General features: G+C 43.9%; 1 protein-coding gene across 8 annotated transcripts in view; it reads right to left on the bottom strand.

Moving 5' to 3' along the window:
- Positions 1-13,397, bottom strand: part of SEMA5B (semaphorin 5B) — a 356,215-nt gene extending 342,818 nt beyond the window's left edge. For 2 of the 8 annotated variants that reach the window (XM_083584639.1, XM_083584645.1), the window contains exon 1: positions 10,758-11,115. The gene's annotated coding sequence lies outside the window, so the exon portion shown is untranslated. Of the gene's footprint in view, positions 1-10,239; positions 10,518-10,757; positions 11,117-12,247; positions 12,515-12,897; positions 12,919-12,944 lie in introns of those variants that run through there. The other 6 variants (XM_083584642.1, XM_083584641.1, XM_083584638.1 and 3 more) reach the window with 6 other exon arrangements.
- Between the last annotated feature and the right edge of the window lie 3,804 nt (positions 13,398-17,201).

Raw genomic sequence — 17,201 nt, 5'->3', positions numbered from 1 at the left:
TTGGACCTGTGCAGCTTGCGAATACATCTGCAGTTTCTGTTCTGTGAAAGGCAAAGTTTTGAGTAAAATATCCTACCACATCAATCTGCTTTGAAGTGCTTCCTACAATCATGATAATCTGTTCCAGAAGCTGGTCATGAGGAAAGCACCATTTCGAAGCAGCATATGAAGCGTTCTTCCAAATGCACTTTCTGCTACACCTCAATGGCAAACATGCCATGGCTCAACTTGCTTTTCATCTGGCTCGGCTGCTCCGATAAGCCTGCAATTTTTCACGATCTATTGGCTTTTAATTATGTCTCTCAACCCAGCATAACCAAGCGGTGTGTTAGCTTTGCCATTGGAAATAAACAGAAGATGCCTAAATTACTTCAGTACATTTTAAACAGATGCTGGCTGGCTGCACGCTTAGATGTAAAAATGGAAATTATATCTAAAGTGGCCAGCTCGCTAGTATTTGTTTATTAGTCCACCAGAACCAAGTATGGATCCAATATAGCTCAGGTTAGGCTGCAGAGACAGACGGCAGTTTTTCAGAGAATTAAAGGTGGTTTAAAGATAAGAAGCCTCTAATAATTAGGTTCTGCAGGTTTTCGGCTGATCCCAAAACCTGCAAAACCTGGTTCACCAGAGACAACAATGGGATAATTAGACGTGTATTGGTCATATGGTAAGTGATGCCTCAGTCAAACCACTTTTCCATCCTCTCATCAACAAGTGCATAGGGAAGTACAGTGAACATGAAAATTGCACAGGATTATATTTAAAAAATATGAATATATAATAATATAATAATTTACAGTATCAGGTGGCAAATGTCACCCTCATTTATAAATTATACTTGCTAATTTTATCTACCCTTCTGCTAAAATAAAAACCTTTCCAACAATATGAAGAATAAGTTAGTTATCATTACAGTAGCAGTAATTATCACCCATCCTTCACCAGGGAAACTTTCAACAATATAAAATATAGTGCTTTAATAGCACTTCCATACATCAGAAGACTACATCCAGGACCGGGCAGTGCATATTCAATAAAATGGTGGGAAATTATGTGTAAAGAGGAGTCCCTTGGGTTCAAGCTTTTCGTCCTCTATTCAGAACTTAGCCATTGTTGACAGCAGCAGATACCCTTTGCTCCTGGTGCATAGTCCTGCTGGTTACGATCATCTTGTTCTGTAGAGATTTAATTTGGATGATAATACAACCTGACAGCACCAATACAATATATGAGACGGGATAGGACTTTTACAGACCCTGGTGTCCCATAATACACTGCATGCTTGTGGGGAAGCATCAGTACATTGAGTTCCACTTTTTCTCTGCTGGCTTTTAGAACGGGTCCCACACACATGGCAGGCTCTAGGTGAACAAGATGGCGGCTCATCACCAAGAGAAACATGGCAGAGTAGTGGGAAGTGCAGGGGAAGGCAATGAAGTGCAGGGAGAGAGAGAGGCTGGCTGAAGGGTGGAGAAGGAGAGCATGGAAATCCATGACCCCACAGAACTGAGAAGGAAAATGACCGTGAATGTGTATGCAGCAGAGTGCTATGAGGAAAGGGTCAGGTTGGAGGAAGCACAGGAAGAGTGAAAATGGAGCCCTAATATTATGCTCCAATAACCAAAATGGCAACCTGACTTTTTTGTCCTATTGTTCTTTGGAGTATTTTAGAGCTCCGGGTGCCTCTGAATTTGAACTCTACCACCGTAATTGTTCTCAGACAGAAACGGAAGGCAGCACACTATTGCCGGGCCTCTACAAATTAACTTGCTCCATCTATTCAGTGCCATCATTACCTGGGAAATTGTGTCCAAATGAAGAATCAATAAATAAATATGAAGAAGAAATTTAAAGAAAACAAAGTGCCATTAACATTGCAGCAGTATAATGAACTCATAATTCTCAAAGGCAATGCAGCGAAGCCTAGCCGTACAAGGCAACTCCAAGATAAGTAGGTTTGAACCACTCATTCCAAATCTAAGACGTTTCAGTATTTCAAAGACATATTAGAGAAAGCAAACACCATTTAAAATACTACGTTGTATTTTCCTGGTGCTGAACCACACCATACAGCTAGCAAGTTACTCTTCAAATGAAAATACTATATTTGTTATGAGCCCAAATGCTGGAATGTAATAATATACAGTGGTTCCTCGGGTTACAGACGCTTCAGGTTACAGACTCTCTAACCCAGAAATAGTAGCTCAGGTTAAGAACTTTGCTTCAGGATGAGAACAGAAATCGCGTGGCGGTGGCGCAGCGGCAGCAGGAGGCCCCGTTAGCTAAAGTGGTACCTCAGGTTAAGAACAGTTTCAGGTTAAGAACGGACCTCCAGAACGAATTAAGTTCTTAACTCGAGGTACCACTGTATCAGCCACTTTTATACAGATCAAGAACCACCCAAGCCATCTGTAAAATGAATTTGCCAACTTTTACAAAGCCTTTTGGGGACTATGGGAAAAAATGCCACAATAAAATTATCCCACGTTACCACTTTAAACCCTACCCTCTAATTTTATTCAGTAACATAAGCAAAAAGGCACACCACGTCTCATCCCTAAATTAAGTGTTAATTCAAGTTATGTACCTAAGTCAATTTGGAGATCAGAGCTTGCCAGCAACTGCATAAGCCAAGCCATATCTGCTCAGATATAACCACAAGGAAGGGAAAGATAAAGAGGAAGAACAACTTGCTCTTCTACTTCTGTGGCCCACTGTATATGAACAGATGATCATGCGGGACAACTACATCTCTTTAGACTGTAAATGGAGGGTTACTTAACTGAATGGTTCTCACCTCCCCTATACATCAAACAAGGACACCTTGTCAGGTGACTGCTTATCATTGCATATCTGCAGACAAAGCAAAGGAAAATATCTATATGCAAGATAGACTACCTATGGCCCTCCAGTTGTTGGACTCAGACTCCCATAAGCCCAGCATAGTCAATATCAAGAATGATGGGTGTTGCTCCCCATCCCTGAGATAGTGGCATAGTAAAGCAGCAATCAAAGGACAAGAGAATTTAAGCAGTGCAAAAGCACATGTGTTGCTGATTGCCTTTTCGCCCAACAGCTGCAGCTAGTTATTGCATTTTCATAGTTATGATATTTTATAGATATTTATGTGTTTTATTTATTGGATGTACTTTGCTGTTCTATTATACTGTGCATCACCCTAGGCTCCATTGGGAGGAAGGGTGATTCAGAAATGAAATATATACATTGATAAATGAAAATATGAATGGGGAAATCCTGAAGTTCATACAACTGCTTACAACTCCCCACCACCACCACCACAAGAAACCAGGGGAGATGCAGAGTACATCTGAACTAGATAAATATCATAAAAACTAACTTTTGCCGCAGCTACCGTTGCAGTGCATTTAGGGAATAGTCAATTGTAGAAAGCAAAAAGGCTGGGAACTAACCTGGAATATTGTTGTAAGGTGTTGTTTATAATAATTATCTATACACTGTGAAGCAGAGTACAATTCTTGGAAAGGAAGGAATGCTGAGCCTCTTGCATTCCAGCAGTAAAGCTTGCACTGACCAGGACAGGACAGAATCAGAGGCTTGCTTTTTGCAGAGTTGATCCCTCTCTGCTTACTTAGAGGGACGGGAAACAAATTAACAACAGGTACGTACTGTGTTTGAAATTCCAGCTAGACATTGCAAGAGCAGAGTGCAACCCTTGCAGGCATGATAAATGATAAGCGCAAGGGCAGCTGTACCACACTGCAATACCTTTGAGAGGCACTCAGGTAGTAAATCAGGATAATGAAAATTAGACGGCTGCAGCTTCTGACCCATGCATGGGCAGAGCCCCTGTGTGCTGCTAAAGTCCTCACACACACACACTACCTCCCACAAGCCAGAACAGGCGGACTCCAGCTGTTCAGTAAAAATGCACACTTAAGATATCCAGGTAGTAGCTTGCTTTATCACCATTCCTTGACAAAGAGGTCTATCAAGGGATAGCGCATTCTGTTGGGCTGAAAGGTAGACACAGGAAGACCAGATTAAAACCCCCGTTTGGCTCATTGTTTGGCATTGGGCAAGTCCTTCCCTCTCAAGTCTTGGCTGCCCATCTGCAAAACAATAATATTCATAGACGTCACCCTGAGAAACCAAGCATAGAGACTGTAAGTCACTTTGCTCTGTGAAGTTGCTACAAAGGCTATGAATGCTAACAAGAGGCCACTGCTTATCTATGCCATGTGAAAGCAGCGACAGGGGTTGTGCAAATGACACAAACATCCTCTTTCCATGCCTGTAGGTCCCACGCAAAAGGGGGGAAATTCACACATTTCCATGGAAGAAGCTTAAGCTCCATCAGCAGGGGGAGAAAACAACTGAGAACGCTAAATTGAAACTTACTGGAAGGATGCTAGTGTGATGCAAAATATGTGGCTTGGTGAGAAAGCAATCTACAGCCAGCAGTCCTGAGAATTCAGGCTAGTGTGAGAACAGTTGTTTTCTTTCCTGTATGTTGCCTTGGGTGTTACAAGGTCATAAATATGAAAAATGAACGCATGAATTAATAATTACATACAAGCTCAGTGACTTCAGATGTTCTATTTTGTAGAAATAGAAAGCACGAGTTTCTGAAATTCCTGTTCCTCTGCGGCAAGAGAACTATTGCGCTTCTGGGTTTCCCATGGGCACCTAACCTGACCGTAGCGAGAACAAAGACAAAAAGCTGGACACCATGTTGTGACAGTCTGATATCAACTTATTAAATTTCCCCTGTAATGTCATCAAGATAGTTCTAACTTCAATTACATCCATGATGTAATTTTTGCTGAAAATGCCAAAATGAGCTTTGAATATATGGAGAATTCCAAGTTCTCAGTTTGGTATATTAAAATTAAATCCGACTATAAAAAGGCTGCTTATCTGTGGGAAATAACTTTTCTTTCCCGTTAGACATATGTTTACTCAGCTCAGATTTCAAATGTCTGAACAGTAAATTCTTTGAAATTACCAGTCTCTGTGTATGTAGATCAACCCAAGTCGAAGACAGTGTGCACTATATTCTTTATTACCCTTTATGCATTCACCTAGGAGTAGGTTCCTCCATTCATTCCAGAATTTTTAAAGTGGAGTCACTGGATTCTACTTCAGGATATTTCCAGATCCTGTTTCAGTCTCTCATACGGTTCACTGCTAGTCCATGGCATGCTGTACACAAGAGTCACCAACACAGCACCCAGGGGCACCATGGCATATGGGATGGCCTTCACTGGCACCCCCAGGCAGAGACTCCAGACTTCAAGCTTTCATCTTCCTTTTTTAAAGAGTTAAGTCTCTAACCGCCCCCCCAAGAAAGCAAGTTATGAAGAAATGTGTGCAGGAACCTTTGTAAGAGTGGCATCAGGGTTATGATTGATAAGCGAGTTGCTTGGACACCAAGCAACAGGAATCCCTGGAGTCCTAAAGATCTTCAGTTTCCTCTTCGCCTTTACTGCACTTTTCCTGCTTCTTTCTTATCATCTAGTCCTTGGGATCTCCACAGTTTGTCCTCTCTTTTCCCCTAGCAACCAGGATGCATCTTTTCTGTGGTGGGCTTGCTTATAAGTTATTTTTTTGCCAATACAGCTCCACAATCAGTATTCCCTCAAAAAGGCTAATGCGAAACACAGGGAGTACAGAATGGCAGCCTAGGTTTTGGTTTAGGGTTGGCATTGGGCAAAACTGGGCTCTTTTGCCCTTAACAGCTTGTATAGCAGGCAGAAATTAAACAGGCTTAGTGTTTTCTAATATGGAAAAGTTTCACCATGATTGTAGTCTCTAATTTTGTTTTATGCCATGCTCCACACAGCAGCCATGTTGTGTTATGCTATGCCCTCATAGCAACCATTTTGTGACTGGCTCCCACAGTACTCTCTCATAATTCAGTACTGTATATGCCTACTGGTCCAAAAAGATGTTGACCCCTGGCTTAGCAAAGAGAACAGAGACCCAGGAGGAAGAATGAGACAGCCACTAACAGCCTTCTAGAACAAATGAACTAGTAAAACCAACCTGAAGCAAAATCAGAATCAACAGGGGCCACCATTACAAAACCCAAGAAACAGAGGAGGCCTTCTTTATACATATGTCCTTATGGTCTGATCATAAATCCTGTAAATCCTGTGGGGGAAAACAATGAGGATACCTTCCCTGACTTCAATGCACTTTGGATCAGGCTTGTGTAGAGCATCTCAGAGTAAATATTATAGAAAAGCTGAAGATACACTAAAAGTAAACAATGAAAGCAGTCCCAGTGTTTTGACAAGGCCCTCTCAGGATGTGAAATCCAAAAACTAATCCTGTAAAGTTGGGCAAGTGAATTGCATCTAATAAAACACTGTGTCTGATGAAGAAAGTCCGGAGTTTGCCAAAGTTCAGCATTCAAAATAAGACTAACAAACAGATTTATTTTTACACACACATACACCAATACATTTTCAATTTTCCAAGCTGTTTGCACCACAGATTTGCAAAATATTTGCTTGCATAATAAGAATAATTGTTATTGTTACTTTGTTGGTAAAGAGGGAGTTAAACATTTAAATGCACTTTAAGGTTTGTGGGGGATGGAGATAGATCAGTAGTGCTTGATCAATAACATCCTGCTAGGCTGAAATTAAATGAGTTCTCAAAAGATGCTAAGGACAAAAGAACAAAACATTCATTTCTCTTACTAATGTGAAAAGAAATGATGGAAATTATGTGGAAGATAATTTATGAAGAGACTAAATTGAGGGCTTTGTTCTGCGTTCTTGCAACCCAGTCCACACAGCATTTTAACCAGGGATGAGTTTATCGTGAATTTTTAATGCATATTTACTCAGACACAAACCCTCTTGCCTTCAGTGGTGTTTACTCCCAGATAAGTGATGTAGGATTGCAGAAAAGTCCATGACTACCTACAAAAATACTTTTTCTATGGTGGCAACTCATACTGTATGTGGAAAACTCTCTACCCCCAGCGCTTAGGTTACCTTCCCTTTTATTTAACAAAATGTATCTACTGCTTACTCAACAGAACAACTCTAAGCATTTGATTAAAACATGGGTAGGCAAACTAAGGCCTAGGGGTCAAATCCGGCCCAATCACATTCTAAATCCAGCCTGCGGATGGTCCGGGAATCAGCGTGTTTTTACATGAGTAGAATGTGTGGTTTTATTTAAAATACATCTCTGGGTTATTTGTGGGGCATAGGAATTTGTTCATCCCCCCCCAAATGTAGTCCAGCCCCCCACAAGGTCTGAGGGACAGTGGACCAGCCCCCTGCTGAAAAAGTTTGCTGATCCCTAGATTAAAATGATTAAAAATACCAATAAAAGCAAACATTGAAAACAACCTGATGTATTTTTTGTCAAAATATAAATAAAACCAGCAATTTTAAAACAGCCATATATAATAAAAAGTACCTCTTAAAGTTACATGTCTAGGTAGGCTTATCTAAACAAAAAGGTTTTTAGCAGGTATCAAGATGAATATAGTGATGGTGCCTGCCTTTTGCCTAATGTCAATAGGGAGGGGGCTACCACACTAAAAGATCAATTCCTTGCATGTGCATAATGGACATTGCATGGCATTTGTAGAAGTGTCTGTTCCACAGACTGAAAGGATCAAGTGGGAACATAAAGAGTGAGCTTCACTAGCAAAAATCCCTTTTTTAAACAAGCTTTTGATTCTGCTGCTGCTGAACATATTGATTTTATTTGCTGCTGTTTTTAGCTTTTTCCATTTCTGTAATCAGCAGTAATTTCTCCCTTACAAAACAAACTAATGTCTTCATTGTATAACTTTTTACACAGATGAGCAGTACTATTAAAATAAAAAACATGGGCCAAGTGAGATCACCCAAAAATCATAAGCCAATAATAGGAACTGCACGTGTTATTCAATGTTTAAGATGGAATACATACACAGACACTCAAAAGATGGTAAAGGTGCTGTTTGATGCTGCCCCCTTTTGCCAAGCAAAGTCAACAGCCTAGATTTCCACTAAAACTTTTCATAGTCGGTCTATCTTTTTCACAGCAAAACGTGTTCAAGGAAAATGATGAAACCCCAACAGATCTCCAGACAAAGTTTGTCACGCATTTATCAAGCTTTACAGAAGTGAAAGCTGGTGATGCACTCATAATACATACACCTGACGACAGATGGTAGCAGAAATTCAAGGATATGGGACTCCACAGTGTTCATTCTGCTTGAGTGCCAAAGACCACAGTAACTCTGAAAAACAAGGCCACACCTTATGTTCTAGGATCAGCAGCCTGTCATATATGGGAATAAGGAGCAATCCCTGAACACAACAGTGTGCTAAGTATGAGCAGCCTGGCAATTCTTAACGCAAACTTCAACGGAATAAATTGTTCTCGAAACTAATGCCACCAGAACTCGTTTAAAGCATTTTTGCACAACATCTGGTGGTACTACCAAGTTATACCCCAACCCAACAAGGAATGTCAGGACAACAAACAACAAATACATCTGGAATGATTAACATAATAATAATAATAATAATAATAATAATAATACCACCGCTGCTGACTGATCCAACACTCAAGGCTTTAAACGCATACGCTCCCCTGCCTGATCTGTTTTACAGTGGTACCTCGGGTTACATACGCTTCAGGTTACAGACTCTGCTAACCCAGAAATAGTGCTTCAGGTTAAGAACTTTGCTTCAGGATAAGAACAGAAATTGTGCTCCAGCGGCGCGGCAGCAGCAGAAGGAGGCCCCATTAGCTAAAGTGGTGCTTCAGGTTAAGAACAGTTTCAGGTTAAGAACGGACCTCCAGAACGAATTAAGTACTTAACCCGAGGTACCACTGTACTCTGCAGAGTCTATTAATCATACAATCCAATCTGAAAGAGGAGGGGAAAGTTTCAGTCAGAAGGAAAGAAACATGTGATTCAAGAGGAGGTTGAAAAAAGAAGCAGCTATTTAAAAACCCTGAGTAACTTGCTTAAATATCAGCAGAATTATTCACCTCCCACCCCAGTCTCTCTGCAGTTGCCAACTAGAATACACTTCTTCACTTGCCTTGTAGATCAGACATATGAAGGAAGTTTAACTCCTCCACAAGCAGTTCTGTGATGGGCACAGCTCACCAATTCTATAGATTCCCTACCCCTAAAATATCAAGAACTAGCTAGAACCCTTTTTCTTCCAAGGCACCCCACACCCTTCCATTCAATAACCAAATATTTAGAAAGAGATGGGGAGGGAGGGAAAGACATGATAGCCAGACTTCAAACTCATTCAACTGGATGCCTTTTCTGCCTGCAGTTCAATCAATGCCATGAAAAAAAGGAATTAATTGAGGGAGGGGGGCAGAAACAAACTTTGCTTTCCAGTCAGAACATGAACTTGTGGGGAAATGTTTGTTTTTTTAAAAAAAATAAGCATGATTTTGGAACGGAGGCTTCATTACACCATTTTGTCCCGTCCTGTCCCCCCCTCCTCAACAAAATCCACAGAGAAACCAAGTGCTGAAAGTCCACATGCCTGGAAACTGAGCAGAGTGAGGATGGGATGGATTTTGTTTTAAAGTGCAAGGATGGATTTCTAAATTCAAAGTTGCATGGTGTAAACCTGTGCAGATATGGATCTTCACACTTTGCCTCCCTCCCACCTCCACTCCTGTCCCAAACAAGCAGGCGTCAAGAATTTGCTGCAGGAGAGAGCTGTCAGGCTCTTAAATGTTCTCTTACAACTCACCCCCTCCTGCTTTTTAGTAGAAACATTCTGAATGAAGTAGCACACCAATGCAGCAAGTGGAAGGAACAGTTAAGAGATCTAAATCAGCAACTTTAAATAAAAATAAAAGTGACAAGGGAAAGAGGGTGCATGTCTTGCATCTACTAAGATCTGTTTGGACATAGGATTTTTCCCTCCTTCTATCCGCTCCCCTTCCTCTTATTTCCAACAATGCATAAAACCAGAGAGCCCTGCAAGCTTCTCTGCTTCCCTCTCTCCCCTCCGCTTTTGATCTTCATCAGGACGTGAGCAGAAAGTTAATGGGCCACCCCTACCACAAAGGCAAATTACCACGTGAACAAAAAAAGAAAGAAAAGAAAAAAATAATATATTTTGCTTCTCTACAGACCCTTCGCTCCCAGGCATCCCACCCTGCAATGTAACCCCCAAGCTATCTTATTGCTTACAACCCCCACGAATGGAATGGGAAGGGGGGGGAGAGATTTAGACGGCATCAGGCAACACTAACCGAGCTTTTAGTTAATTTCCTCTTCAGCGTCTCAACTGCTTGGAGACCACCCCTGGTTTCCACAACCGCCGCTAAAGCCGGGGGGGGGGGAGTGCGCGGAGAACAGAGGGACGTCAGGGGACCCCTTAACCTGGTACACTGCACGTTCAAGACTACAATGCATCCCAGAAGCCATTAAGACAACAAACAACAGACCACCACGGCCAGCCCGGCTCCATTCCCCTTGTGCTTTTGCTGCTAAAGGGGACTAAAACAGACGAGGCCACGCAATGAAGCAAAGCTTTTCTTTCAAACTCGCTCCTCAAACAAAAAGGCTTTGCGTCTCCATCCTTCTGCCGAGGCAACTACACCTCCCTCCCTCCCCGGACTCCTCCCCCCTACCCCCCCACAACTCCAAGTTCCTAAACTTTGCAACTTCTTCATGCACGTCGAATGCGGAGGGTGGGTAGCATGTTTTAAAATATTCTCCCCCCTCGCATGCATGCCACCACTCATACAGTGGACGCGGTTCGACTTACCCTTTGTTTGAGGTCTCCAGGGCGATAGAGCTTTTGCAAGCGTTCACACGCACATCTTTACACTGAAGGAAATTACCGCGGCGGCAGACGTAATACGGTGGGGGGGGGGTCGCGCAGAAGATCCCAGGAAAACAACAGCCCTCGAGAAAGCCCAGCGAATCCTACAAGCTGCCGTGGGGGCCTCCTGAGTCCCGATGACCGCCAAGCAAGCAGGGTCCGCTGCGAACTGCAGCCGCCTCGGAGTTTCGGCTTGAGTCCACCCTCCTTGTTTCCCTTCTCTCTTTCTGTCCCCCTCTCCCTTCCAGCCAGGAGCAGTCCAGGCTCCTATCAGAAACGCTTCAACCCTTTTCCATCAGGAGGGGAGGAGACGGAGACGCTGGGGGGGGGGAGGAGGGAGGGAGCAAAAGGGGCTGCCAGCTCTCACTCTGCGCTGATGTCAACTAACCAATTCAAGAGTTAACAGGGCACTTATTTACGCGCAGCTCCCCACCAAGAACCCTGGTCGTGGGAATTAAGATATATGCCGAAGCTTGATCATGGCTCTTAAAGAAATCCGGCCAGCGCCTCTTTGGGAAATAACGTTTGGGGATCTTTTTGAACTCTGTTTTGAGTGCATGAGATTTTCATCAGTTTTTCTCACCCCGTTTACATCCCAGAACGATCGCTTATACCGAATCTGATTTACCGACCGCGTGGTTTGCCGCTGTTACTACCCCACCCCCGTTCCCGCGCCTGCCTGCCTGTATGGCAAGCCCGACAGTACGAGTTGCCTTGCAAATGCATGGATGTTCTGTGCTGGGTGATTTACAAAAGGGCAAATGACCAAGGACAGAAATGCAAAGGGGGGCGGGCGGCTGGAAGGAGCAGGCTACGAAATGTGCATTTTCTTTTAATTCCTTAAGCGTGGGGTATTATTCGAAATCAGAAGTGATAGCTAGGCAGAGAGAACTGCTGGCGCTGCTGCTTACCGGGGAGAAACCGGACTGAGCTGGCGGGGGAGAAGCGTTTGGAGACATTGAGAAGGCGGCTTGAAAGAGCAAGGAACTTCCAGCGAGTGGAAACTTGAGCCCTTGTAAAATAAACAGAAGATCTTTGCCCTGTGATCGCCTTAAAAGCAACAGCAAACGCTGCCCCCGAGCTATCCACACTCTTTCCCCCACCCTTCAGTGTATGGGCAGGTGGGGCAGTGTTGCAATCCCACGGATAGCAGAAAGCGCTGAAGAGCTCGGCTTGCAGCAGAAACGTGGACCATAGAGGGCAGTAAGGGGCTAATTAAAGAGACGCCTCAGCCCACCCCTACCCCTTAGGTCAGATTTGGAGGTGCGGTATTAGAGAGACGAGTCAACCCCTTTAATGGAACGATTAGAAAATCCATAGGAAGAACACCCAAGCGCGCGCGCACAAAAAGCATCGATAAGTAAAACAAAAAAACCGCCCATTTGGAACGAAGAATATATATATATATTTGCAGCACAGAGAAAACTGTGTACCTTGCTCTGGGCATCGTGCCTAGGGGGCGCTTGGGAAGCAGCGAAGAAAACAGGCTCCTGTCGCCGCCCGCCGCCTCGCCCGGACAATGTGCGAACGGATCCCGAAATCGTTTCCACTTGGAAGTCGATTGTGTTGGTTTCAGAGAAACTCGCTCCCAATTTTTTTACGTGTTTTGATGGCTACAATTCTGCGAACACTTACGCGAGAATAAGCCCACCCATCCCCGGGGAACTCAACGGGGTTTTACTTCCGAACAGAATCATACCATTGTAGAGTTGGAAGGGACCCCGAGGCTCATCTAGGGCAACGCTCCCCACCTGAGTCTCACAGTTGTGCACATTTTTAAAGCTGTAATCCCAGGCATGCTTGATTTGGCTTGCAAATCCTCTCTCGCCGTTTCAGCCCTTGGTGCTACACAAGCCTGCATTGCTTGCATACGGACCCATCCGAATATAACGCATCTCTGAGGGAGCCTTGAGGAGCAAAGCCAGCCTCTCTGCTGCTGCCACCTTTTGAAAACAAGCCGCCCTACAGCGCATAGAAGAGAATGGAGGAGTACAGTTTGTTGCGCCCCACACATTCCAGAGATATCGAATGGAAAACATTCGTATTATAAAGGTCCATTTGCGGGAGGGGGGACCCTACTCACAGTAAAATGGTCCACTGTTTAAACTGTGGGGAGTAGGGGGAAAAGACCTTTTCCAGCCGGAGATCAGCCTCCCCCTCCGAGGAACCACCGAGAGCGCCATGCTAGCGGTGGGCGGAGCCAAAGGCAAAAGTGGCGGGAACAGCAAAAGAAAATTTCACCTCTTATGCTTCTACTCACATACTGCTCTGTGTTCTCCATCCAGTAGAAGCAAGAGACAGTGAGAGTTCAAAGACACCTTTTAGCCAGACAAAAAACATTCAGGGTGCAGAAGCAAGGGGAGACTTCTGGCGACCAAATAGAGATGCCTAGAAGACACATTTCTTCCTCAGGCGTACAGTTTCCCACCCCTGGGAAGGAAAGCTGAATGCCACTCTTATTTGGTTTTTCCTCAAAGGGCTTGTGGGGGTACACTTCTTTCTCACCCACTTGTTTGCAGCTGCCACTGCCTCAGTTTCTCCATAAGTTTGGAATAATATTGACCTTCATGTGGTGCCTTGGCTATGAAGTTTATATATGACCCTTTGAATTTGCTTCAAAGTAAGCATGCATAGGATTGTTTCATGGTACAATCTTGGGCAGCCATGGCCAAACTTGGCCCTCCAGATGTTTTGGGACTACAATTCCCATCATCCCTGACCATTGATCCTGTTAGCTAGGGATGATGGGAGTTGTAGTCCCAAAATATCTGGCGGGCCAAGTTTGGGGATGCCTGATCTTGGGCATGCCTACCATGGGCGTAGCCAGGATTTTTGTTATGGGGGCAGGCCTTTTGTTACGGGGGGCAGAACCTCAGTTTCTTATGTATTTTACTGAATTTTATTGATTGGGGGGGCAGTTGCCCCTCCCTGCCCCCCTAGCTACACCCATGATGCCTACTCAGAAGTAATCCCTAATAGGTTCAATGGGGCTTACTTCCATGTATGTGGGTAAAGGACTGCAGTCTCGGTGAGCTTTCCCATCCTGTGTGCTAGAATGCGGCCTACTAGTACATTTTTTTAAAGTCTCTCACCCATATTTATTCTTTATTCACTTATATTTATGTGTCCAGGAATCAAAATGTTTAAAAACAATCCATTTAAGTTTAATAATCACAAAACTTTAAACATGCTGAATTGGGGGATTTCACCCATAATTTTGCTTATTGATCACTTTGCCCCAGTTAATTCTGCACAATAAAACAATCAACTCAGCTTCATTAACTATGCACCCTCAAATCAGTGAAGTATATTTTTGCTGTGTTCTTAAGCTGTTATCTGTACCTTCCTAACGCTGCTTGAAGCGGCCAATTAAAAACCCTATTACAACCTGGATAACAAGTGCAAATAATAAAGCAAAATGAGTGCACTGTGCTGTAATCAATTTGCTATGTGTTATTTTTAACAGTTTCTTCAAGCGTTGCCATTTAAAAGGCACTAATATGAATTCAGGTCTCTTATGCATTTGTTTTTTGGCTATTTAACTCACTGGTATTTGGCAGGGCTTTTTCTTGAAGCCATGAAAAATTAAAGGTTATTTCACAAGCAAATATCCTAAAATAGCACACCTTTTCTCAAATAGTAGTAATAAAGCTTAATGTCAAATGCAGGATGGCTAAACTGTGGTGATCCAGATGTTGCTCCAGATGTTGCCACAGTTCCCATAACCTTTGGCTGCGCTGCTTGGGGCTGATGGTCAAGCAACATCTGGAAAGCCATAGGTTTCCCATTCTTGTTCTAAACATGGAGGGGTGATACACCATGTGAAATGCCAATCCCTCTAGCAAATGCCACATTTATGCAGCTCTTGGGTATCAAACATGATCTGTCATGGTTCCAGATACTAATCTGATCCCATAAGCACACTAACAGACACTTTGGATACACTGCTGATGCCACCCCAGTCAGAGACTCTGCTAGCAAGGACGGCTATGTTCCCACACACAGAGGAAGTCAAGTCATGTAGGCTAAACCAGGAAATCTCTGTTGCAACATCACACTCCCCAAACTCAGAAGAAGCACAGAACCAGACAGTGACCCCAGGCATATCCAGGGGAACTCTGAGATGCTCTCTGCTGAAAGCACAAACATGCTCAAGAGTTTTCAGGTTCAAATATCCCTGTGGGGGGAAAAACCTCCACATCCAATTTGGGGGGGGGGCGATATATCACCAGGCAGCAACAAGAAGCAAATAATTATTCATTGGTGCAGAGGGGGAGAGAGAGAGAGCAGGGAGAGCAGCCATGGGCATTCAGACACTAGGCCAAAGTGTGCAGGCATGTTGGGGAGGCTGTGTCATGCCAACCAGAGATGCATGTTTGCAGGCAAGGAGATGGAAGCTATGTCAGTGCCAGGCATGCCACCATTATTGGAGGATTGAGATAGCCCAAAATATTGCTGGATGACACTTCAAAGAACTAGCAATAGAGATGCCTGCTGCTCAGAAAGGCTGGGTAGGGGGCATATCCCAAATATATTCTCAAATCTATGGAGGTCTGGAGAGGCATGACTAAACACTTCACTATGTGGGTGTCCTCAGGAAGCCACAGCCCCACAGAACATGCCTGGCAATGGCAGGAGTCCATTGCCTGCTCCACAACTCAGAGGCTGTGGGAGCCCCTGTGAAGTCATTGCACCACAGATCCAGAATCACACATGCCAACCCTGATCAGGAGCTCCACAGCCCCCAGCTACAAGGCCTTAAAGTAGGACCTGTGCCAGGATGGCATAGAGGAACCAAGAGTACTCAATGGGCCAGTTCTTCTCCCTGTGGTAGGCTGAGATATTAACTTTCTAACAGGAGAATGAACACGGGAGTTCACCATAAGGTTCCCATTCATGACACACCCACCTCCTACAACTCCATGCTTCATGTGGAGGAACATGCAGGGATGCCCACTTTCCAGGACCAGGCAGCAGCATAAAGATGAGGGCCAGGGGGACTGTGAGGCATGGCATGGCAGGGGTGGACAGATTAGAGTGAACTCCACAGCTATGCCATGAAAGAGCACTCAATAATGCCATTTCTTACTATATTCCATACAGCTGCTTTGGCACCTGCAGCCATGCAACTCTTCACCATCACAGCAATTACACCAGAGGAGGTCTTCTGTCACCGACATGACTGGCATTTGGGCATTGGTCTGGATTTCACTGGCTTCTCGGTTAATTCTAGCTCAGTTTCATTAACTGGGCAAAGCAAAACACAATTCTTCCTAATAACTAGAGTCACCAACCCTTGATCATGTAATATACATGAGCCGTGACAAAGGAAATTCGCAATTTTACAAATTAAAATATGCAACAGTATTCTGAGAACCGCACAACTTGATTCAATCTGATAAACTGCAGGGGTCTGTACTTATTTGGGGGGAAACCACCAGATTTAGGGCAGTGCAGGCAGTTCCTCTGCACAGGGCACTGAGCCGAGGCAGCATCATTGAAAAGATCCATTTGGGGGTGCCAATGCTCAGGGCACCACATTACCAAAGTTTGCCCCTGCATATATTTCATTATCTGCTGTGAACATGGCACCTGAATTGGTGCACAGCACAATAAAATTGCTAAACCAGTTTGCTAGGCAAGCAGAAGGTCCCAGGTTTATTCTCCAGGCAGAGCTGGGACAGATCTCTGACCAGAAACATGAAGCACTGCTGGCAGTCAGTGCTGACTGTACTGAGCTAGATGGACAAAGAGTCTGACTCAGTATAAGGCATCTTACTGTGCCCCCCCCATGCACAAATTTGCAGAGACATTTGCTTCCTAAGCATTTCCTTTGCAGAAGCAATTTAAAAATATTAACAACTTGTATTTTCACCACATAATGGGCAATCCCATAACACATTCAGTGTTTGGTTGCCAGTGGTTTGGAAGAAATTGCTTTGTTGACTGTATCATATGCTGAACAGGTTGTAGGAATGCTAATTGCACATATCACAGTCAACATGGATCTGCTTTTGCATCCCTTAGTTTCACTTCAGAATAGATTTTGAAGCATTCATTTTTCGTTTGAATTCCAACCATTCCATTACTTTTTTTGTTAATTTCTCCACTCTTCTTTCTTTTTTAAATTACACGGTTTCCTCGACAACATGTCCTATATTTTGTGAGATTCATTGCACTGTATCCTTACTTCCCACAGCCCAAACAAGACAATGCTCTGCAAAGAGGTCTGTCTGCTAGAGCCCAAATTCCCGCAGAGTTCATGCAAGCACAAATAAATGTTAGATTCGTTTTTTAACCACTAGGTGGAGTACATGTGTTCTTATGCAGCCTTTCAATGCAGGGCGGGGGGAGGGAGACTACTTTGTTATGGATGCTACTGGCCTG

This window comes from Podarcis filfolensis, assembly GCF_964270895.1.
Source record: "Podarcis filfolensis genome assembly, chromosome: 1".
Taxonomy (NCBI): Eukaryota; Metazoa; Chordata; class Lepidosauria; order Squamata; family Lacertidae; genus Podarcis; species Podarcis filfolensis.
The sequence above is the reverse complement of the archived record's forward strand: the minus strand, read 5'-3'. Positions and strand labels throughout refer to the sequence as shown.